Source organism: Chiloscyllium punctatum, chromosome 31 (assembly GCF_047496795.1).
Source record: "Chiloscyllium punctatum isolate Juve2018m chromosome 31, sChiPun1.3, whole genome shotgun sequence".
Classification (NCBI taxonomy): Eukaryota; Metazoa; Chordata; class Chondrichthyes; order Orectolobiformes; family Hemiscylliidae; genus Chiloscyllium; species Chiloscyllium punctatum.
In genome coordinates this window covers 10,128,266-10,152,228 of record NC_092769.1, presented here as the reverse complement: position 1 = coordinate 10,152,228, position 23,963 = coordinate 10,128,266, and the positions used below count along the sequence as shown (strand labels likewise).

Genomic DNA, 23,963 nt, shown 5'->3' with positions numbered 1-23,963 from the left:
AATTACTGACAGTGCAGCTGTTCTATCCACAGCTGTCTCTTTTAGCACCCTGGGATGCATTACACCAGGACCAGGAGAATTCTCTATCCTTAGCTCCATGAGCTTGCCCAACACTAGCATTCTGTAATAATGTTTATTTCCAAGTCCTCACCAACTCCATCTCTTTGTCAATCACTGGCGTGTTATTAGTGCCCTCCACTGTGAAGACCGATACAAAATACCTGTTCAGTGCCTTAGCCGTTCCATCACATCCCATAACTAAATGGCCTTTCTCATCCTCTGAAGGACCAACATTTACCTTCGCCATTCTTTTTCATTTAAAGTTTTCATAGAAACTTCTGCTATCTGTCTTTAAATTCTGTGATGCATTTTTCTGTCCTGTTCTTTCTTACGGTTCCTTATCGCTCGCCTTGTGGCTTTCTTTTGACCTTTCATGCTTTCCCAATCTTCCAGTTTCATACAGTTTTGATCACTTTGTATGCCTCATCTTTCAGTGTGAGAGATGGGGAGGGAGAGTGGGGAGGGGGGTGAGGGAGAGGGGAGGAGATGGGGGAGAAGAGAGGGTTGTGGAGGGGGTGGTGCGGGGATAAGGGGATTGGGGAAAGAGGCAGCGCAGAGGAAAGAAGGGGTGGAGAGAGGGCTGTAGGAGAGAGCTGGGAACGGTGGGTGAGAGTAGGAGGAGAGATGGGAGAAGAGAATAGGAGGAGTTGGGTAGGAGAGGGAAAATGAGGACATGGGGTGATGAGCGAGGGCTGAATGGCATGAGGGGGAGTAGAGGGGTGGAGGGTGTAGGAAAGGGGGTTATAGGAGAGAGGGAGAGGAATGAAGGAGAGGAGTAGAGGTGAGGAGCAAGTGGAAGGTGGAGGAGGGGGAGGAGACAGTGAATGAAGTGGGGGGCAAGTGATGGGGAGGAGAAAGGAGGAGAGGTTGCAGGAGAGAGGGGGAAGGAGGGGGAGGAGAAGGGGAGGAGGCGAAGACGTAGGGGAAGTTTGGGGTGTTAAGGCGAGGGAGAGATTGGGATGGAGTAGTAGAGGGGGTGGAGAAGCGGGTGAGAGGTGGAGTAGAGATGGACTTGGGGTGGAAGGTGTGTGGAGGGTTGGGGAGGAGAGCGGTGAAGATGATGAGGAGGGGGAGCATGGGGGAGGACGGTGGGAGGTGAGGGGGAGGAGAGAGTGTGGGAGGAGAGGCGGAAGTGGGGGAAGGAGGGGGAAGGTGAGGAGGGAAGGGGAGCAGAGTCAGGGAGGAGAGTCATGGAGGAGGGGGCAGGAGAGATGGGAGAGTAGAGGGGAGGACAGGTGGGAGGAGAGGATACGAGGGGAGAACATGGGGGGAGGGAAGGGGTTCAGGAGAAGGGATGAAGAAGAAGGGGACGGGAGAGTGGAAGAAGTGAGTGTGGAGAAGAGGGGAGGAGAGAGCGGGGAAGGGGAGAGGAGAGGAGGGGAGGTAAAGAAAGGAGAGGGTCGAAGATGAGAAGGGGTGAGGTGAGGGGATGAGGAGACAGGGCCCAAATAGAGAGGGGAGAGGGGAGAGAGGAGAGGTGAGCGGGAGAGGGGAGAAAGGAAGGAGAGGGGAGAGGTGAGGGGGAGATGAGAGAGATATGGGGAGGAGAGAGAGGAGGTGGAGAGGGAGAGAGTAGAGTAGAGAGGAGAGTGTGGAGAGGAGAGCAGGGAGAGAGGAGTGGAGAGAGGGAAGGGGAGAGGGGAGAGGGAAGAGGAGAGGGGAGAGGGAAGAGGAGACAGTGGTGAGGAGTGAGAGGAGTGAGTAGTGACAAGTAAGAGGAGGGGTAGGGGGGAGAGGAGAGAGTGGAGAGTTGAGCGGGAGAGAGGAGAAAAGAGCTGAGGGGAAAGGTGAGAGGAGAGAGAAGAGAGGGGAGAGGAGAGATGAGGGAGCAGAGAGCAGAGGGGGAGAGCCGACAGTGGTGAGGAGTGAGAGGAGAGAGAAGTGAGGAGAGACAGGAGAGGGGAGAGGAGAGAGGGAAGAGGCAAGAGGGGAGAGAAGAGAGTAGAGACGGAGGAGGAGGGGGATAGGGGATGAGGACAGAGGGGTAAAGGAGAGAGAAGAGATGGGAGGGGGAGAAGGGAGAGGAGAGAGTGATGAGGAGTGAGAGGAGAGGAGAGAGGAGAGTGGGAGGAGGAAGGGGAGAAGGGATGATGAGAGATGGGAAGGGGGAGAAGAGAGGAGAGGAGAGAGCAGAGGGGAGACGGCAGAGTTGACTGGAGGAGAGAGAGAGGGAAAGGGGAGAGGGGGAAGAGAGAGAGGGGAAGAGACAGAAAGAGGGGGAAGAGAGTGAGGGGAGGACAGTGTAGGGGAGGTGAGGGGAGGAGGGAGGGGGATGAAAGAGATGGGGTGGAGAGAGAGTGTGCAAGAGGGAAGGAGAGAGGGGAGGAGAGAGAGGGGAAGGCGAGAGAGTGGGTGGAGTGAGGTCGAGGAAGGAGAGAGTGTGGAAAGAGAGGGGAGGTTAGGGGATGATGGAGCAGGGAGGAGAGAGAGGGGAGGGAAGGGTGTGTGAGGAGAGAGGGGGAGGAGAGAGAGTGGGGACGGAGAGAGGGAGGAGAGAGAGGGGAAGTTAGGGGGAGGACGGAGAGGGGAGGAGAGAGAGGGGAGGAGAGAGAGGGTAGGGGAGGGAGTGGGAGGAGAGAAGGGGAGGATGGAGTGGGGAAGAAGAGAGGAGGAGGAGAGAAGGGGCGGAAGAGAGGGGCGGAAGAGAGAGGTGGAAGACTGAGAGTGGGAGGATGGGGTAGAGAGCAGCAGGGGGAAAGGAGAGTGTTAGAGATGGGGAGGAGGAGAGTGGGTGAGGTGTGGGGGCGAGGAGGAGGAGAGCAGAGGTGGATATTAGCGGGGAGAGAAGAGGTGAGGGGGAGGAGGTGGTGGTGCGGAGAGAGGGAGTAGACAGCAGGAGGGGGTGGGAGCAGAAGGAGGTGGCGAATCTCACAACTAACAACAGGGCAATTCCAAACTAATCTTTCAAACATACTGCAGCCTTAGTGCACCAACACTTCCCAGACAATGCTGAAAAGAGAGAAAGAAAGAACATAATAAGAACGGGCCAGAAAAAGTGAATTTCACCAATCACAGTCTCGATGAGATTCCCTTTCCCTTCCAATGTCTCCAGGACGGAAATAAAGGAAATGGGAGAAATTCAATAACATGTGACATCGAAATTCATTGGATCGATTTTCCCATTGGCCAGAAAACCAAATAACGACGAGTCGAGTCACCACATTCCGAGTTAACAGGGTTTCTGAGGTAACTTCCAGCAGCAAAAATCCTCAACTGAGGGTCTGGGAAAATTTCACGGAGTATGGTCAGTCGGAGCAAAGGTAAGGAAGTCGTTCGTTTCTGCAGTGTTTCATCACAACAGCGATGAAATAACAGTCTCCATTCGGTTCTAGTAAATGCACAAATTGCCTGGAACAGCAGAGCTGTTCGCGATTTTCCGCGTGGCACTGTCCCACACCACAGTTAATTCCGCGGGAAGGAAACCCATTTTACTTTTGTTTTCAACATCAATACAGTGGGGGCGGAAACAGCATTTCAACAAGCTGCAGCATTGGAGTTAAACAGCAGAAATGGCAGTGGCGGGATTCGAACCCGCGCCCCTTTCAAGCCTGGAACCTGGATCCAGCGCCTTAGACCGCTCGGCCACACTACCAGCCGACCGCACGACCCGTTTTCTTGCATTTCCAATTGGGCCCCTGCAGAACAACAGACGCAAAGTCACATGAAAAGGGTTCCATGATCCCTCTCCGACTCGCACAGCTGCTGGGATGTGCCCGGCTACAATGTCAATGTCGCAGTAGATAATGATAGCCAATCAATCCAGACAAAAATCAATGGTAAGCTGAGTCTATCTTCTCAGACTCTTTTCAGCTACATATGTATCTGTGAGTGCGTGACAATATATGTTCGCTTAAGATTTGGTCAAATAACCATGAGCTGCTTGACATTACTGCAATTTCGATTCTTGCTTTGCTAAATGATTTCACCCATTGCTCGAAACAGGACGACTTTCACGTTTACACGGAACACGAAACTCGCCGGACTACAGGGAAAATGCACAAAGCTGAGCAGGCCGTGTTCCACATCATACCGTGCAGCATTTATTCAGTCACTGTGTCTGTTTTGCAGAATAAGGGTCCCAAAGAAAGTTCTCTGCCCTAAAACCGGAGGTCGCATTACATTCCGAGAGCGACAGATCACATTGTGAGGATGCTCTGACCTCGGAGCCAGTTCGAGATGACACTTTCCGTGCCTTTTACCTTAACCGTGCAATTTGCTGCAGAGATGTTCACTCCTGGACATGAGCCACATGGAAACCAACTGAGTCGGAAACCTGTGCGGGAATTTTGCTAACTTCCATGGTGCTTATTAGAAATTGAGTTTCTGTTCACCTCAATCTAAAAGGCAGTTTCTGAACATAGTAACAGAACTCAAAAGGTAATTACCTCACCCCACCGCCACTCCAGAAGAGGTGCTAACTGCCCTTGATTGCTTTTTGTTCTCGATGTGAAGAGCTCTCACGCCTGAGTCACCTTCACGTCTCTGTTTGCTGAGTGAATCACAAAGAAGGAGCTTCACCAGAGCTTCAATTGCCACACTTCTCCACTCGCCCTCCCCGTGAACATTTTCCTGCTCGTCAGTGATTTAATGTAAATTAAATGGATGCGATGTCATTCTGTAGCCTCTCTGTCGATTCCTCCGTTTCAGTTCCAACATGGCTTTGATCTCGGGGCGCACCTTAATACGAGCGACGCTATGACAGCACAGGTAGGAGGTTCCTCTGAGAGTGTATGTTTTTTTCATTGCTGTTGCTGATTGAATGAGCCACTAACGTGCGAACTGCTCCAAAACATGATTCACGACCTCCGGTGCCAACTCTCGCGCGTTGAATAACGACAGACAGCTTCCAAATGAGGCCTTTCAGAGACGACTTTGGGGTACGTTTGACAGACAGACAAGTTCAGGAATTCGTGGTGCGCTGTGACACCAGCGCAGCAGCTTCTTCCCTGCCTTTGAACCGGGCCGCCTGCGCAAGGAAAGCAAATGCGGTACTGCTTTTCGTGGAAGGATCAGAACGCGGCAACTCCACTCTCAAACAGAATGGCATATGATCAGAACCAGGTTGGAGAAAAACTTTATAATGCTTTGCACAGTAATTAAATGGAGTTGCCTTACATTTCACTATGAGAGCAGATTCGTTCAAGCAAATTCGAAGGCAGGTTTGCAGATGGGAAAGCAAGCAAGAAAGCTGCGATCTTGAGCTTGTGAATGGCTGCAGTTGAAGAACAAAGCAGTTTCTGCCCAGTTTTGGGCTGTGGATTTTCCACGTGTTAGGCGAACGTGATGACCACTACACTACAGAAACCAGCGGAGGCTACCGTACTGCAGCTCAGTGGCATCCAGCACTGAAAGTTGAAGCAATTCAACGTTTCACCTTTCTGTTTCCAATAGCTTGTTGTTGTCCAGCGTAGTTAACATCTTGAAAACGTCACAGAAAACACGTGAAATTGATAACAAAATATAGACAAGGATGTCGTCAATGTTTGGACCGTAGGGCGAGGTGGAATAAGCTGGGACAACTTTCCCCGAAGCGTAACGGCTGCGACAGGACTTTGTTTCGCAACAGCAATGTAATAACAGTCTCCATTCGGTTCTTATAAATACTCAACCTGCCTGGAACATAAAGCAGCTGTAGAGCTGTTTGCGATTGTCCGTGCGGGAGGCAAACACTACCATGACAGCACAGACACTTTGAGAAAATCTGCACTCTCCCATACCACAGTTAACTCTTTAGGAGTCATACCCAATTTGTTAAAACCTCAACTTGCCTCCAACCTAAAGCAGCTTGAGCCCACGATTTACCGTGTGGGAGGCAAACACGACCATGACAAGATGGATACTGGCGCCTGTCTCCACAAAGCAAACTCCCGGTTCAGCTTTTTATTTGAACACGACAAAGCCACAGAAACTGCAGTGGGGGGAATCGAGCCTCAGCTTCTTTAGTCATTGAGTTCTGAAGCAGGCGCCTCCAGTTCCTTGGTAATCCTTCATAAACCTGATTCGGTTCGAATCGTGAAATTTCCTGTGTCTGATCCGCAGGAGACCCTGCAGGATTTTCAGACAGCGCCATCCTCCCTGTGACATGTACGTGCTGGATAACATTCTGTTGTGTCATGTGTCCCGGCTTTGCCAATATCACCGTTGTTTAACTCCCTCCATCCTGTTGGTCGAACTGTGATTCCAGTCAGAATCACAAATGTGTAACAAAACACCTTAGCTGCGCTGGGTCTCTACAGAGATCAATGTGATTCTCTTTTCGTATCATTCTCTTGCCTTCTCCCTGTAACTCTACACATTTTACTTTCAACATGAACATTGAATTAGTTTTTCAACAACTCGATTGAAACTGCGTCTTTGTCAGTGTCAGACCCTAACCATTCCCTCTGTGAAAACATTTCTCCTCATGGACATTTTTCTTCTTTTACTAATGTCTTTAAAACTCTGCCGAATTGTTCTCGATCCTTTCAGGCGGCGGAGCATTCCCCCGTCCGTATTCCCTCTGTCTAACACACTCATGTCTTGGAAAGGTTTAACCAGGCCAGGTTTTGGCCTTCTGCTCTCCAAGGAGACCTGTCCCACCTTTCCAAATGACCTTTATTGTTGACATTCCTCGTACACAGCACCATTCTCATCAACCTGTTCAGCGCTGGTTTCAATCATTTCACATCCCCACTTCCTAAAGTTTCACCCCCAGAACTGTGTGAATATCTAGATGGTGGATTTACTCAGAGTGGGGTTCTGTGGGTGAACATCCTCTAACACTTGTTTCAGTTTCACCACATGTGGTACTGTGCCATGCCCACAACAATGACACTTCTGACCCCAAAACTCCAAGGTATTTCAAAGGGTGCAACTTAATGATTTACATCCTTTTATCAAACAGTTGATCAGTCGACCGGGAAAAAGTGAAACCAAACAACCAAGGCTCGATGGCGATTTGAAGTCGGACATTCTCCCATGCCAGTATTAACACAAGCTGCTAGGCGAAGATCGTGCCCTCGACACTCTTACATTGCCAACACCAAACCAGCTGAGATTCGGTCAGGTCCAACTACATCCCAATTTGTTCTCGGATTTCTAAGCATCCAAGTATTTAAAGAATATCGCCTTGTCATTCCATCTCCTTGTTCACGGGACAGTGCTGTTTATCCCTTCCGTTTGCACTAAGTTGTCTCCATCGGCAGAGTATTCAGCTATTTCCCTCCACCGACAAGCAGTGTGAGGGGAGGCAAGCGCGGTTACACTCTAAAGCTCGCTCTCATCGGCACAGCCAGTTCCATAAAGTGCTGGGAATCAGCAAGTTTGATTGGGAGCTTCCAGCAAATATCATTTATCTGAGAAGCGATAAAGATGTTGAGCTGGCGGGTAAGACACAAATGGACTCCGGACTCTCTACCCTCAAGTAAATTCATGTGAGGGCATTTTTGTGCAGCCTGTTTGCTGTTCAAAATCCATCTTCACACAGCAATCCTGCAGAAAGGTTTTTGTAACAGTAACATCGGCTTCTTTGCTGCAATCGGGCAGCAGTGAACATCTGAGCCCCAACTTTCCCAGATAAAGACAATCCGAGTGAAAGTCTCACTCACTGAGAGCCATCCCCACGTCCCTGAGCTGCGGGGCTGCAGACAGTTTAACGCAGAAGATAGGGTTAACAATGAGACTTTGTTTCACCATCAGCCACTCTGTCCCAGAGACAGGAAGAGGGACAGCATCAATGTGTGGCGTCACTCACGGGCCGACTGAAGTTGTTCAGCCCATCGTGTCCATAGCGATTCTCTGACGCTTGTGTACCCCTGTGGTTATTCATAGTTGGTGATGTATGTCGTAATAATGGGGAGCTGTGCCTGGATCGCAATTCTGTCTCCAACAAATTGATCGAATTGTAATTCACAACTTTTCATTTCACAGGGAGAACACTGCTGTGTGAAACGGCGTGGGGAATAACTGCAGGGCGTCATGCGCATAGAGCACTCTACAACTGATGTGTCTCACCTTCACCAGTTTATTCCCAGCTCTGGCAAAAGATTTTGTGAATTAGATCAGAGCACACCGACAGAGAACAGGTAAAGAGCTTCCAGAACTTCACAAGTGTGTTTCCTCATTTCTGTAAATTTCCCTTGTGTATCGGTATGAAATATTCATTTCAGATACATTGAATGAAAGGAAGCGGAAAGTGAAACAACACGCAACGCATAGAATGGAGATCTATTATAGAGAAACACTGGCGGGTACAGTACACACACTGAAAAAGGAATTGTCAACGAGTAGAGGATGTTTTCAATCCATTAATTTCATGGTTATGAGCCCAATACGCTCCCGCTGGGCCGCTCTGTTAGCGCTGACCATAGCAGTTTCACACAGTCTTCAGCTTTTTGTCTGGCGTGTGGCATGTACCTCAGAGGATGATATCAAAAGGTCTTCACTATTATTGTGCGACACTCTGTGGTGCAGATGTGTCCCGGCTGTGTCAATACAACCTGTGACTAACTTGCCAAATTCTGTTGATTTAACTGTGATTTCACTCAGAATCGCAAAATATGTCACAGTGCAAAGTGAGGCCATGCAACCCACCTTCGCTGCGCTGGCACCAAACAATAAGGAAGTGTCTGTGTAGTTTGATTGATTGACTTTATTTGATTGTCACGTGTACCTGAGGACAGTGACAACTTTTGTTTGCGATTGGTAAATGCAGATCATAGTAATCAAGGGTATGCAGATCACAGCATGAGAAAAACAACATTTTGGACAGATAAAGGCTTTCAGGTTACTTCGCACAGGACGTGCACTCGGCAAAATCAACATTAACAGGATCAGCATCATTTGAAGTTAGGGAATCCATTTCTCCTCTAGTAATGGTCTACAAGAAGGTACTGTTGTGTGTTTTTAAGCTTCGGTACCTTAATGTGACCTCGATCCATCACAATTATACCTGAGTCCAAAATGGAGCTGGATGCAAAACCCCAGGGCTCGCACTTGCATCACCCACCCGAGGCGATATCACACCCAAAACCAAAGAGCCAGACCGCAGCAGAAGCATGATCCATAAATCAGGTGAGTTTCCTTGTGGTTTTGTTTTAAAAAGGTTCTTCTGTTGTTTCGGAGTGAAGGCAGCACTGAGTTTTAATAACAGCTCCTTCCCGCTCCGACTCCCAGTTCCCAGGAGGCTGTGCTGGCCAGTTCCCCCACGAGCGGGCTCCCACAATGGGAGCTGGATCAAGTCGTCTTCTATTAGCAATCAGTGTCGTGGGAGAGCAATGTGTGTCCGCTCTTCAGTTTCCTATCAATCAGATTAAGGCTTATGGAGCGCGGGAGGGGGTTAGAGGGAGTAGGAGTTATGGAACTTCTGGAAAGCTGAACAAAACGGAGATCGTGCATGCACAGGAACTCATTCTCTTGGGAACCTTGTGCAAATAACGCCATCTGAGACGGATAGAAAAGTGCAGAACTGCTGGGAAAGTGAGAATCTCTCGCAGTCATCGGGAACATGTCTGTGTCCTTCTCCAAGTCACAGCGAGGGCTCTGCTGTCTGACTCAGCATGGGGTGTTACTGCAGCGAGTCCTGTCGCTCAGTTACACTGGAACTGATGTGTGTAAGCTTTATCATGTTACCCCCAGTGCAGAGAACAGATTTCACAGCTCACATCATCCCAGAGTGACAGGGAACAGAAGAAAGCGATTCAGACCATCATCTGAACACCTCCTGGGGTGAAAACGGATGTGGGAGAGCAAACAGTCTCGACCAGTGCATGTTCCCAGCATTTACAATCTTGGTCTGTGTGACAACAATTCAGGAACCAGGAAATGTTTATCTTGTTTCTTAAAACAGGTGTGAAAATTTGCACAGCATAAATACGTCTACCTGCTGTTAGTGAAAGGATGAACAGCAGACTACAGTGCACAGAATATGGTCAGCCCTCTGGGTTATGGGCTCATCATGCTCCAACTGAGACCCTCTGCTCACAGGATTTGAACACAAACAAAGAAATGACTCAGTGACAAAATCTGTTGAAACGGGTTTTGTGAGGAATTGAAAGCAATGGAATGAGAAGCCCCCTTGAGAGCGGGATGTAACATTATCTGTGTTTTCCAGACTCGAGGAGAGAGCGCAGTGCTGTTTCCTGGGTCAATATCAGGAGAGATAGATTGAATCAGCGTCGAATGTTATTGTCAGGTGTCCTGTCGCTTAGACACACTGCACCTCTTGTACAATGGTGCAAAAGCACGGACGTTTTGTGTAGAGGGGACAACTTCAAAATCGTTAATGAGGCAAAATGCACAAATGAGCGAAACAACAAACCAACCACATAAACTGGTGTTACTTGACGAGGTAAACCCCTCTCTAATGTCAATCAGCAAAACAGAAAGGATTCACGCCGTCCTGTATTCTGTTAAAATTCAAGAGGCAGACAAAGATCCCAAAAATCACCATTTAAAGTTAAAAATGACAACGTTATTGTTTTTTTTTAACATTTGACTGAGAATAATCAACTTATAACTACTTTTAACTCATTTTCTCTCAACCGGTCTTTAACCTTGTGCTCTACAATACCTTCCCCAACCCCGAGCCCATTAACATTTTATAAAAAAATCAATTTTAAAAACCAGCTAGTTGTCGAATCTTCTCTTTGAATATTCCTCTGTAGATTTTTTATCCAGGTCGGTGTTAATTTTTTTTTCTATGCAATCTATTTCTCCAGAAAGGCACCTCTTGGAGATTTTACTAACATCCTACATCTGTTGGTCTTTTAGCTGCTCTCTTTGGTGTTCTTTGCCGCTCTGGATAACTGTTCAAAATGTCCGATATTTGTCCCACAAAACGCCGGATCGTTTCATTGGTTTTAACATTGTAAAAATATCAAATTCAAACTTGATTGGGGCATAATTTAAACTGATTGGCCGAATTCGATTTTTTTTGTATCCATGTATCAGAATTGATTATTCAGAAAGAAAAAAATACATTTTAGAAGATGATCCCAGAATAGTTGAAAAACCACGTGCAGGCACACAAGGAGCGAATTTAACAGGGACAGGGATTCTGGGCTGCCTGGATGGGGAGGCAAAGGTGACACACTCACGAATTGTTCAGCGTTCATCAGAAAGGAATTGCATAACACCTGCAACTGAACATGTGAAGTGTAAGAAGAGCTGGTGGTGTTGAAAGGTGTAGCAGCTGGTTCGACGTGAACTAATACAAATTGTTAATGTACTGAGCTGTTTGTTTTAGCTTTGCATTAAATGGGAGCCGGTTAGCTCAGTCCGTTGCTAACTGGTTTATGGGATAGAGTGAGACTAACAACATGGGATTAATTGTCGCACTATCTGAGGTTGCCATCAGGGTCATCAACTCCTCCGCTCACGTGATCTGTAATACAATGTGATTCTAGTGAGTAGGAATGGACCTGGCAATGTCAAACATCATTATCATTGCCATCTGTTGCCTTGAACATTTGTTCACAATGACCAGGAACAGGACTGAGTCCATTTAATTCTCACTGATCTCTGTCCGAAAAATCCAGCGACAAGAATCAGCCTTATTCCTGTTGGAACCTTCTGTTCCACACAGCAGCAAAACTATTTGTCATGACTTTTCCAGATACGCTGACAACATTCAATCTACCCAAAGAGATAAATCTAATTCCTTTCGAATGGTTGAATGAGCTGTGTGAGTTTGCAGCAAACAGGATGATATGAAACAAGTTGAACATCCTTTTCAAGAATGTAATCCAGTCAAGTGTCAGAGATTTGAAAAAGGTCATCAAGCTAAATTATCACCTCTGTTTCTCGATCCACAGATGGATAATCACCTGGTGAATATGTGCAGGTTTACAGTTAATAATTGACACCGTTCCCAAAGGCAGAACAATCCCACAAATCAGAAACTGGCGTTTTCGAATAGATTCTGCTTTATTTGACATTACTCTTCAACTAAACTTCAGTCTGATGTTCCAACAATTCCTGATCAACGTCAGGAAAAGCAGCTTTAGATAAGGATTGAAATTACAACTGCGGCATTTTAACACACTGTTCAGTACCAAGCGCTGATCAGTTGCTCCACTGGAGCCCACCGGCAGCAAGCCCACAAAGTGCCCTACTCGTACCTCTGGGAGCTTCGACCCGCCTGTTCTACTTTTGCTGCAGTTCTGGAATTAATGCTAAGGCAGAAGAGGAGGAACTGATATGGACCTGTGACTTTTCGAGCATCAGGTTCAGGAACCGGGCACAGAAAAATGGGATTTAAAACTGGGTTTCTGTGGCTCGCTGCGTTGTTTACAATGTGACATTATCGATGTCGCAGGGCTTCTCATTGGGTCGGCTTCAATTTAGCACAGAATTCGATTCATCGACACTTCCCGAACTTCCTTCTGCAAGTTCCTACCGACAACATGAAACATACTGCACTCATCACCAAACTTCACCATGGCTACATCCAAGGACATGTTGCACAGTTTTCGTGAATATTGAAGATATAAGAATGTTATAGAAGAGTAAATTAAATTTCAATTTACATTTTAAAGTGATAAGAATCCAGGGTAAGGTACTGAATGTCCCAAATTCATGTTTATTACTGCGGCCAGAACTCTAGCCAGGCAAAGGGGAAATCTGTCCCTGAATCCCCAATATCTACACGGCCGTTTGCTCCATGTGTCCAGTTGGAAACCTGTGTGAAAGAGCATGCAGTCTGACAGAGCGCCTGGGAGAATCCTCCACTGTCTGATCTAAAGCTGCAACAGGAGCTGTGTATTCCAGCTGTGAGTAGTGGGATAAAGGGGAGGTCCTTGGTATTCCGTGGTGTAGATTCACAGAGTCCTCATCATGTTATTGTTTAAAACCCTCTGTCAGAAACAGCACAGACAGAGAGGAAGAGGAGGGGGCCATTACACCCGCCAGAGCTTCCCCGCCAATTGATATCCTTATGGCTGACCGAACACGTCAATGTCTTTTCCCAGCCCCTCCACAACAACCTGTCGCCCAAAGGGAAAAAGACACTGAATAAACCGAAAACCTCTGTGTAACTGTGGGAGGGAAATGTGTTTAGAGACAGTGGGCTTCTGCAGTGAGGGTTTTGTGAAAGAACAGCCGATTCTGGGCTGATCATATTTCAAATGATACGATTCCTTCAAACCTCACCACCCAGAAAGTGAGGAAACTTCTCTGGTCAGTAGCAGGGACGAGAATTCCAGACGATGGGAACTGATGATGAGTCAGTGTACCAATCATTGATTCAGCTGAAATCCGAACTAAACTCCGATTCTGGTGGGACTCAAGCCCACAAACTTTCAATCGCAATCTTAACAATGCAGTAGGTGTCCAACACGTCTCTCATTGTGCCACAGAGCTGTACTAGCCTCCATTCTACTCCACCCAAAGTTATGGTGTTCAAGTTTTCCATCAAACATCTGTTTATCCTCGCCTCACTTTCCAGTAACTAGTCCTTATCCGTGCATGCTCTAGCTCCTAAAGTGTACGGCCAAATAACTCCTGAAGACACCACACGTTCATACAGTGAGGTCGACACAAACAACACTCTCAGGATGTAAACATTCTTCCTAAATCTTCTCTGAACACCCCCTCTCTAGCATTTCATCTATACCCCTGGTTATTGACCCTTCCCATAGAAGTTTCTTCCTGTCACACATATCTGTCCCCTTTCTGTGCACGTCAGTAAATTCCTCTCTCAGCTTTCTCCGCTCTCAGATAAAGAGCCCCAGTCGAGCTTTGCAGTGGTGAGAGTGGAGTGCTTTAAAAGCACAGCAGGTCAGGCAGCATCCGAGGAGCAGGAGAATCGATGTTTCGGTCATAAGCCCTTCATCAGGAATGAAGATTTTGAGTCGAGATTGAGGGAGATGAATGGTGTTGGTGGTCAGGTGATGGGAAGATGGATGAAGGTTAGGGAGAATGTGATACTTCAGAGGAGGGATTGATGGACGTGTCCAGAGAGCAGTGGCTAATTGGGACTGGGATAATGATGGGGAGGCGAAATGAGGAAGCTGTTGAAATACAGATTTATCCCGTCTGGTTGCAGGGTCCTAAGGTGAAATATGAGATGTTCTTCGTCCAGGCATCGGCTGGTAATGTAATAGCTCTTGTACCTGAAATCTCGTGCTCCTCAGATCCTGTCTTACGTGTTGTGATTTTGCAGCACTACACTTTCGACTCTGAGCTCCAGCACCTGCAGCCCTCACTTTCCCTTATCTTTGCAGGAGGAATGGTCGAGCTCAGGCACCACCTTGGTAAATCTCCTCTGACCACCCTCCCGTGCAAACACACGTTTCCTGAAGGCTGTCAATCAGAACAGAGCATAATTATCTAAAGAAAAGCAGAAATATCTGAACAAAATCAGCAGGTTTAGTGCATCTGGGAGAGATTTCCGAGCCAAACCATCCACCTTTGGAACGAATGATATGTGTAGGTGGGGCAGGAACGTGAAAGAAGGTGTACAGTATCTAAAATAATTGAACTCGATACTGGGTATTGAAGATTGCACAGTCTCTCAGCAGGAAATGACGTGCCGCTCTTTCAACTCGCGCTGTGCAATGCGAGAGGTCTGCAGGAGACCAAACTGAAATGGAGACATGGAAACACAGTGGGGTGATGTAGTGACAGGAACCTGGAAGCTCATGGTCTTTTTTTTTTTGCTTCCAGATAGAACGTAGGTGTACACATGTTTGTCACCCGCTCTGTTTTTCTCTCCCCAGTCTGGACGAGATCACATTGTGAGCTGGAAAATCTGTTTGCTAAATTGCGTGATGGGCAGATAAATCAATGAACCTTTCACAGTGATGAGAGACCTCATAAACGATCAGCATTACACCTTCTTGGATTTCGTGGAATGTGCCATATGGGGAAGTGCTGGAGGTCAAGAAGGATTGGACGATGGCGTACAGAAAGAAAGTTTCCTGCATAGTGCAGGCATTCAGTGGTATGGGCTAGTGGGGAAAGGGCAGAATGTATATCTTCCTGAGCTACCTGCTCTAAAAAAACAGCTCACTACAGAGCAAAAGTATTTAATGATTTTCATTCCAACACTGACACGAGGTACAGCTTGCAGAAGTCACGTGTTTGCACTATCGCTGTCACTCTGTCTCCGCGGGAGCAGTAGTACTCCCTCACGTTGATTAAAACAGAACAGTTCTTCCTGTGAAATGTCCCTTCGAGAATGGAAGGACAGCTATTAATAACAATCACTGAACTGTCCAAACTTAATTTCAAATAACTTGACCCATAGCCTTGTATGTCTTGGCATCACAAATTCCAATCGGAATATTTTGGAAGGTTATGGGGATTTCTGCCTCTCCGAGTCTTGCAGACACTGGATTCCAGATTTCAACCACCCACTGTTTGAAAACGGTTTTCTATGTCACTCTAATCTTGCCGCCCCTGACCTTGAATCGATGGCCAACCGTGATCGAAGCCTCCATCAAAGTGTAACATGTATTTCAGTCTACTCTATCCATATCCCTCAGTTCTTTTTTACATCTTAATCATGCCCCCCACAATCTCCTCTGCTCAAAGAAAAACAACTCTACTTTGTCCAATCTCACTTCTTCAGCCCAGACAATAACTGACCAAATTTCCCTGCATCGTTTCCAGTGCTATCACATCCCTGCTCTAATATAAATGGCATAGCTACACACATTGGTCTCGCTTGAGCCGAATGGACAAGTGAAATAAATGAAGCGCAATTCGTCAAAAAACTGGTGTTTTTTTGAATAAAGTTTATTTTCCTCAATGCTGCCCTGTGCCCTTTTCCTGAGCCTGTTGTTTCAATAATCGCTGGTTCATTTCAGTGAAAGCAGCTACATGAGGATTGATCTCACACCCGGGGTATCCGAATGGATCAACTGGTTTGAAGGTCCCAATAGTGAGACTTGGGCATGGTCACCCAGCAACAGTGAGCGCAACAACACCAACTGAACCGGGTCAACGTAAAAATGATTGTAAGGGAAATGGGAGGGGGAACGTAAAAGACCCAAGTGATTGCGGGAGGGAGGAAAGACTCTGAGAAGGGGTGAGTCTAAATCCTGATATATGACTCGCAGAGATGTGTGTGTGTGTGAGGGGTTTGTTGGCAAAGTAATCATAATGTCTGAGAATGTTTTCAAGTAAAATAAACTAATTTCTTTGTGTGCTTCCTCTGCATGAGTCACAAGGAATAAATGACTCGGATTCATATTTTATCATTGAAACCATCACTGAGTCATGCAGAGACACGCGTTTAAAAACAACAATAATTACAGTGACAGAATATATGTTAGGAAGAGAAGCAGATGCACAACAATAATATTAGGCGAGGGACAGGAGGCATGTGGGAATTCAGAACTGGCTGAATTTTAAATTCGATATCCTCAGACGCTGTGGTGGTTCCATCGGACTGCATGTTGAAGACTGAGTTTGATGGATTTCGAGATACAGAAAATTTCAGAGGATAGTGCGAGATATTGGTGCAATGTATGTTTCAATAGCAATGAGTTTTAAAATTTTGCTTCACTAACTTACCCACACAAGGAGGTTCCCATTGCTGCAGTCAGTAACATAACCCCTGTTCATATAACCAGAATCAGGCAAACACGTTCGCTAATATCAATCCGGAAGTGGGGGAGGAACTGAGCACGTGAAGCTATTCTGTGGCACCAGTGACATGGTTGGTAAAGGTGTGGACATTGAGTCATAGAGATGTACAGCATGGAAACAGACTCTTTGGTCCGACCCGTCAATGCCGACCAAATATCCCAACCCAATCTAGTCCCACCTGCCAGCACCCAGCCGATATCCCTCCAAACCCTTCCTATTCCTATACTCAGCCAAATGCCTTTGAAATGTTGCAATTGTACCAGCCTCCACCACTTCCTCTGGCAGCTTATTCCATAGACGCACAACACTCTGTATAAAAAAGTTACCCCTTAGGTCTGTTTTATATCTTTCCCTTCTCAACCTAAATCTATGCCCTCCAGTTCTGGACTCCCCGACACCAGTGAAACGACATTGTCTATTTATTCAAGCGTGTGAAATGCTGAGGATGGAAGTGCTTCTGGTCAAAGGCGAGGTGGAAGGGCATCTTGGTCTCAATTTATTATATTATTAAGGTTCAGCAGCAGCATTAACCAGCACTGAGGATTGGCTCAGAGGAAGCTTATTGGAGCCTTCAGTGAGAGGCTGATATATTGAAAGCATTCTAAGAGATTATCCTTAACAAAGTGGTATGTTGTTCCTTTGACAGGAAGAACTGATTTTGCTCATATCGTCTCCACATCATTCTCTTGCTCCAGTAAACACTCCAATCCATTGTACATTGCTTCCATTCTAACACAGGAACGCGTAGTATTCTCTCTCAGTCTGGGATAATCTAAATTGACAATGTCATTCTTTGAATGGAGAAATGCAGCAGGGAGATGTTAGTGCAGCGGCGATATATTGGGCTAGTATACTTTGAAGACTGGAACGTGACAGCTGTGGTTATTTAAATTCGATGAAAAAAATCTGGAAAATGAACCCAATCTCAGAAAAAGAGACAATAACATTACATTGCTGAATACTCATTCATTCATGTCCCTTGGAAAGGGAAATTAGATTACAGTGTGGAAACAGGCCCTTCGGCCCAACAAGTCCACACCGCCCCGTCGAAGCGCAACCCACCCATATCCCGACATCTTCCCCTTACCTAACACTACGGATAATTTTTCACATGGTCAATTCACCTGACCTGCACATGTTTGGACTGTGGGAGGAAACCGAAACGCGGGGAGAATGTGCAAACTCCACACAGACAGTCGCCTAAGGCGGGAACTGAACCCAGGTCCCTCGCGCTGAGAGGCAGCAATGCTAACCACTGTGCCACCGTGTATCGGCCGACCATAACGAGTCCTGTCAACATGTGACTCAAGACCCACAACAATGTTGTTCACCCATAAATTCTCCCTGACTAAGTTCAAGCCGAATTAAGAATGAAGAACTAATGGTCTTCAGACCAATGATAACAACCTTTCGTGGGAAAAGGAAGCACAAAAATATATGGACAACGGGGAAATGGGAATCGTGCCTGTGTGGACTCGAATTCAACTGTTTATCAAACTAAGTAGACAAAAGGATACCCGCAACGCCAAGAAGTCAGGGCCATGGGGTGATGCAGGAAGTGATTCAATTACCCGCTGAGGTGTAAACTCACTTGCTCAGTCACAATGTGCACAGGTCACTCATCACACCCATATGTGAGAAGTGATCACTCTGGAGAACAACTGACAGAGTGAACAGCAAGTTTACAAATAACAGCAGGAGGTCGATTCTGCTGTTATCGCAGCTGTTAACCCCAACCAGCAATGAACCATGTTTGTATCCGTGTTTGCAGTGGAGTTCCACTGTTTTTTGATGTAGACCAATGATTTAGACTTAGTTGTAGGAGCCATGATTCAGAGGTTTGCTGATGATTTAACAATTGGTCGTGTAGTTGACTATGACAAGGAATGATAGAGACTGCAGGGATGTATCAATAAGATGGAAAGGAAAAATGGCGAATTGCATTGAATTCAGACCAAGGAGTGTGAACGAAATTGGGGAGACGAAACAATAGCAACGAGTATTCTGTGTGGTGTAGACAGACAAAGAGATCTTGGAGTGGACATTCATGATCGCTGAAGGTCAATGGGCAGGGGAATTAGTTGGACGGACGTGCGTATTGTAGCTGCTGGAGATCAGAGTCAAGATGAGAGTCGTGCTGAAGAAGCACGACTTCATCTGAAGTCGTCCAAATTAGACATTGTGTCCTCGCACCTTCTACCCCCGACACCCCACTTTTACACTTTTACCTGGCCACAGGCTGTCTCTCTCCTGGTGAAACTCGCTGCTTGTGTGTCTCTAAATGTGCCTTTCCAAATATTTTGGAAACGGATTGTCTGAGTGACAGAAATTCTGTTCCCATTATTTCTTTGTCCTACATCAATGGTTTTGAAATCTTGACTTTCAGAAATTTACTACATATTTCCTCTCTCCAAACCTCAAATACTTCGGAAAACTTTCATTCGGTTTTCCTTGGTTTAGTTTCAAATTTTCCAAAACACAAATAAATAAAATTCCATCCCCACTAAACGCCGTCAGCATGGTCTCCAATGTTTTAGCAGCCCAGTAAACGCTGGCAGTGTCCTCTGATAGAATCACAGATTCCGTATAATGCAGAAAGTACAATTTAGCCAATAGATTCTGTAGGGACACTCTGAACAGCATCTCAACCAGATTTAGCTCCTGTTTTTATCCCCGCAGGCCTCTGGCTTGTGATTTCAAATAAACCTGCTGGAATAAAACCTGGCATCGTGTGACTGCTGACCTTATCACTGCGTTACCCATAGATAATTCAATTAATTTACTGAAGTCACTCCCTGGACACATCAGCACAATTTAACATGGCCAATCTACCTAACCTCCAGACTTAAGAGCATTGCGAAACACTGTAGTGTACCATCACATTGAACACTGTCTGTATCATGTGTAATGACATTACACACTGGTAACTCATCCTAGTGAAAGCCTGCTGCGCCCGAATTCAATCCATCCAAACGCGCTTCTTCGCTGTACAACCTCATGAGTGCTGCTGGAAATGTTTCTGTACTCAGATCTGAATGGGTTTACTTTGTTTTCTTCCTCAGATTCCTGCTTTAAATAAACACATCAGTCAGGAACAACTGTATAAAATGGATTTCATTGCAACGCAAACACAATGTGCAGTTTGCTGAAGTTATGTGTTTGCACTGTCACTGACACTCTCTCTCCCCAGGAGCTTCAGTCCGTCTCCACGCTGATTCAGACAGCACTGTCCTTCCTGTGACATATCCAATTGAGAATGGAAGGCCAAGCATTAAAAACTTTCAGTTGCGAACAAAGCGACAGGTTTAAAACCTTTACGATGCCCCCAGCGGAGAGTTGTGCCCTGTGACAGGCGGGGACACTAACCACGATACTGTGGAGGACAACGACATCGAAGGTGGCCCTTCAGCCTGTTGTGGTCACACTTGTACAACACAACTGCTTTACGACCTGAATCAAGATTTCCACCGATTAGCCCATAGTCTTATTTATTTTGGCATCACAAATTCACATCTCAATTTTTTTTGAAGGTTAGAACGATTTCCGCCTCTCTGACCCTTTCCGCAAATCTACTCTAAACTTTCTGCCTTTTTCCGAAGTCTCTTGGCCCCAGTGTTCGAACTCTCCACCAATAACAAATGCTTCTTTCAGTCTATCCTATCCATATCCCTCATTATTTTGTACATCTCAGTCAGGTGTTCTACAATCTCCTCTGCTCGGCGACAAACAACCCCAGTGAACTCCTCACAACTGAAACTCTTCAGCCCAGACAATATCCCAGTGAATCTTTTGCATCGTTCCCAGTGCGATCACATCCATGCAGTACTCTGAATTACAGAACTGCGCAAAGTAATCTAGATAGAGCCAAATGAACTTTTTTTTCTATTCCGTTACATTATGAGGGCGTCGCTGGTTGGGCAGTATTTATTGCCATCCCTAATTGCACAGCGGGTTGTTGAGACTCTACCATATTGTAGTGAGTCTGGAGTCACATGGAGGCCCAAGCAGGTAAGAATGGCAGTTTCATTCCTTAAATGACGTCAGATATTTTTTCAACAATTGTACATGGATATATAGGAGTTTTTAGATCCGTAATTCCAGATATTTATTGAATCCTAATTCTACCACCCAGCATGGTCGGAGTCAAACCCGAGTCCATGGTGTCTGAATAAACAGTCCAGTGTTCAGTGGTAATAGCGCTCGGCCATTGCAGAAAAGCAGTGAAACTGATCATATCCAATGAAGTCGCTTTTCTCCGAAACTGTTCTGTGCCATTTTCCTGAGCTTGACCCCCCCATCAATAATATCTGGTCCATGTCGGTAAAAGCTGCTACATGAGTATTGAACTCACAACAGTGGTAAGCAAATGGATCAAACCAATAGGCCCCGGTGGTGGTTTTGTGGTACTTTCACCCAGCAACAGTGACCGCAGCCACACAGACTGATTGGTATCAATGGGAGAGTCTGTGTTAGATTCTGCAGTGCCTTAATGAAATAGGAAATGACTCCACAAACACATGATGAAAGAGCAGCGCTCCGAAAGCTAGTGCTTCAATTAAACCTGTAAGATCATAACTTGGTGTCGGGTGATTTTTAACTTTGTACTCCATAGTCCAACATCGGCATCTCCAAATTAATGAAATGGGGGTATGGGATAGAAAGTTCGGTTAGTGATCGTAGGAGGGAAGAAATTTCTGAGAACGGGTGGATTTGAATTCTGAAACACAGAGATGTGAGCGAGCAGAGCTTGAAGGAAAATAAAATCACCTTGGAGAAAATCAAAACGTTAAAATAACTGATTTCTTTGTGTTTCATAAAAGACTGCGACAAACAGAGCGATTACTGCCGTGACTCGAATTCGAACCGAGGTTGCTGCGGCCACAACGCAGAGTACTAACCACTATACGATCACGGCAGCCCACAGTCAAACGCTCTTAGCGTGTACCATCAGTACAGCATCATAAGAAATGTTAGGCAGAGCACCAAATGCACAATATCAGTGCTGAGCGAACAGTAGCAGACATGTGGGAACTCAGAATGGGCTGACCGTTTAACATCGGTGTCCACAGAGGCTGTGGTGATTCCATCGTTAATGTGCTGAAGGCTGAGATAAATAGATTTCTCCAAAACATCAAAGACTCTGGGGACAGTGCAGCTTTTCTTACCTGCACATTCAATAATATCATTTATTGTATTTGTTGCTCCCGGTGTGGTCTCCTGTACATTGGGGAGACTGGATGCCTCCTCGTAGAGCGCTTTAGGGAACATCTCTGGGACAACCGCACCAATCAACCACACTGCACTGTGGCCCAAAATTTCAACTCTCCCTCCCACTCTGCCGAGGACATGGAGGTCCTGGGTCTCGTTCATCGCCGCTCCCTCACCACTAGACGCCTGGAGGAAGAACGCCTCATCTTCCACCTCGGAACACTTCAACCCCAGGGCATCAATGTGGACTTCAACAGTTTCCTCATTTCCCCTTCCCCCACCTCACCCTAGTTCTAAACTTCCAACTCAGTAACTGTCCCCATGACGTGTCCTGACTTGTCCTACCTGCTTATCTTCTTTTCCACCTATCCACTCCGCCCTCCCCCCCCCCATCTATCACCTTCATTCCCTCCCCCACTCAACTATTGTACTCTATGCTACTTTCTCCCCACCCCACCCCCCCCCCCCCACTCCTCTCACTTATCTCTCCACCCTTCAGGCTCTCTGCCTGTATTCCTGATGAAGAGCTTTTGCCTGAAACGTCGATTTTACTGCTCCTCGGATGCTGCCTGAACTGCTGTGCTCTTCCAGCACCAATAATCCAGAATCTGGTTTCCAGCATCTGCAGTCATTGTTTTTACCAAGCTTTTGTAGAAATGTATACTTCAATAGCAATGCAGTTTAACATCGGTTACTTCACGAGTTTCCCCACACAAGGCAGTAACCACTGCTGACACACAGTCCCAGTTCCCAGCCCCTAAATCAGAGGAACTGAGTGACGCAGTCGCGAAGAACCAACTTGAAATCGGGATGGGAATGAGGTCGCAGAGATACTCGATGGCTCCAGTGACACAACTGGTGAATGCACGGTATTTCTATGATGGTTTAGAGGCGCAAGCAATTCCGAGGTTGGGAGTGCTTCTGGTTAAAGGCGGGGCAGAAGGGAAAATTTGTTCCCGTTTATAATAACAGCAATCTACAGTGCATCTTGCTGAGACAGCTGAGTGCCTCAACTGGAGCGTTGGCAGCTGGTTTGAAGTTTAATTTTGCTTCATTATCACCAACTTCCCTGCAATGAATTGCTTTCACCATTTTTATTTCCAATTGTTTAATATCTCCCTGTAGTCTGCGGCTTTCTTTCTCATGGTTAATTGCATGACTGTATGACCTGCACACTGCTAAATAACGGCCACGACAAGTAAATATGAATCATTGATCTATATGAGAAAACAGTGGAACTCACTGCAGGCGTGCATCGTAGGTTTATAGGCGACGTCAGAATTGTAGACAGTGAGGAAGATTATCTAAGATTCAAAAGGATCTTCATCCAATGAGTCGTTGGACTGAAAAATGTAACATGGAGTTCAATCTGGATAAATGGAAGGTATTGCATTTTGGTACAACAACAAGAGTATGGCTATGCGTATGTTGGAGAACACGGAAACTCGGGATGCAGGTACATAATTCCTTGTCATTTGCATTACCTACAGACAAGTTGGTTTAAAGGCATTTAACAAACTTCCCCTCATTGCTCAGTCCTTTGGGTCGAGGAGTCGGGACGTTATGTTGAAGCTTTGCAGGACATTGATGAGGCCTCTTCTGGAATATTCTGTCCAGTTCTGGTCGCCCAGTTGTTGGAATGATATTATTCAGCTGGAGTAGGTTCAGAAAAGGTATACACGCATGTTGCCTGTGGAAGGTTTGAGTTCTAATGAAACGCTGGATAGGCTGAGACTATTTTCAGATTCGAGATCGGGGTGCTGGAAAACCACATCAGGTAACACAGAATCCGAGGAGCAGGAGAATCATTTTTTTTTGCGCAAATGTCGTTCACCATGCTCTTCCCCGAAACGTCGATTCTCCTGCTCCTCAGATGCTGCCTGACCTGCTGTGCTTTCCCAGCACAACACTCTCGACTCTGATCTCTCATCTGCAGTTCTCATTTTCACTTAGTTGAGACTGTTTTCACTCTAGATTAGGGGTTTGAGCGGCGATCTGACAGAAGTTTATGAATTATTGAGAGGCAAGTATAGATTTAATGATAGCGGCCTTTTCCCAGGAGGGGGATTTCAAGGCGAGAGGGCATATGTTTAAGATGAAAAGAGAGATTCTTTTTTTTAAAA

The 23,963-nt window shown here is 46.3% G+C and overlaps 1 non-coding gene across 1 annotated transcript; it reads right to left on the bottom strand.

Moving 5' to 3' along the window:
* Positions 1-3,570: 3,570 nt before the first annotated feature.
* On the bottom strand, positions 3,571-3,652 carry trnal-cag (transfer RNA leucine (anticodon CAG)). Its single transcript has one exon. It is a non-coding gene; the product is annotated as a tRNA-Leu (tRNA).
* Between the last annotated feature and the right edge of the window lie 20,311 nt (positions 3,653-23,963).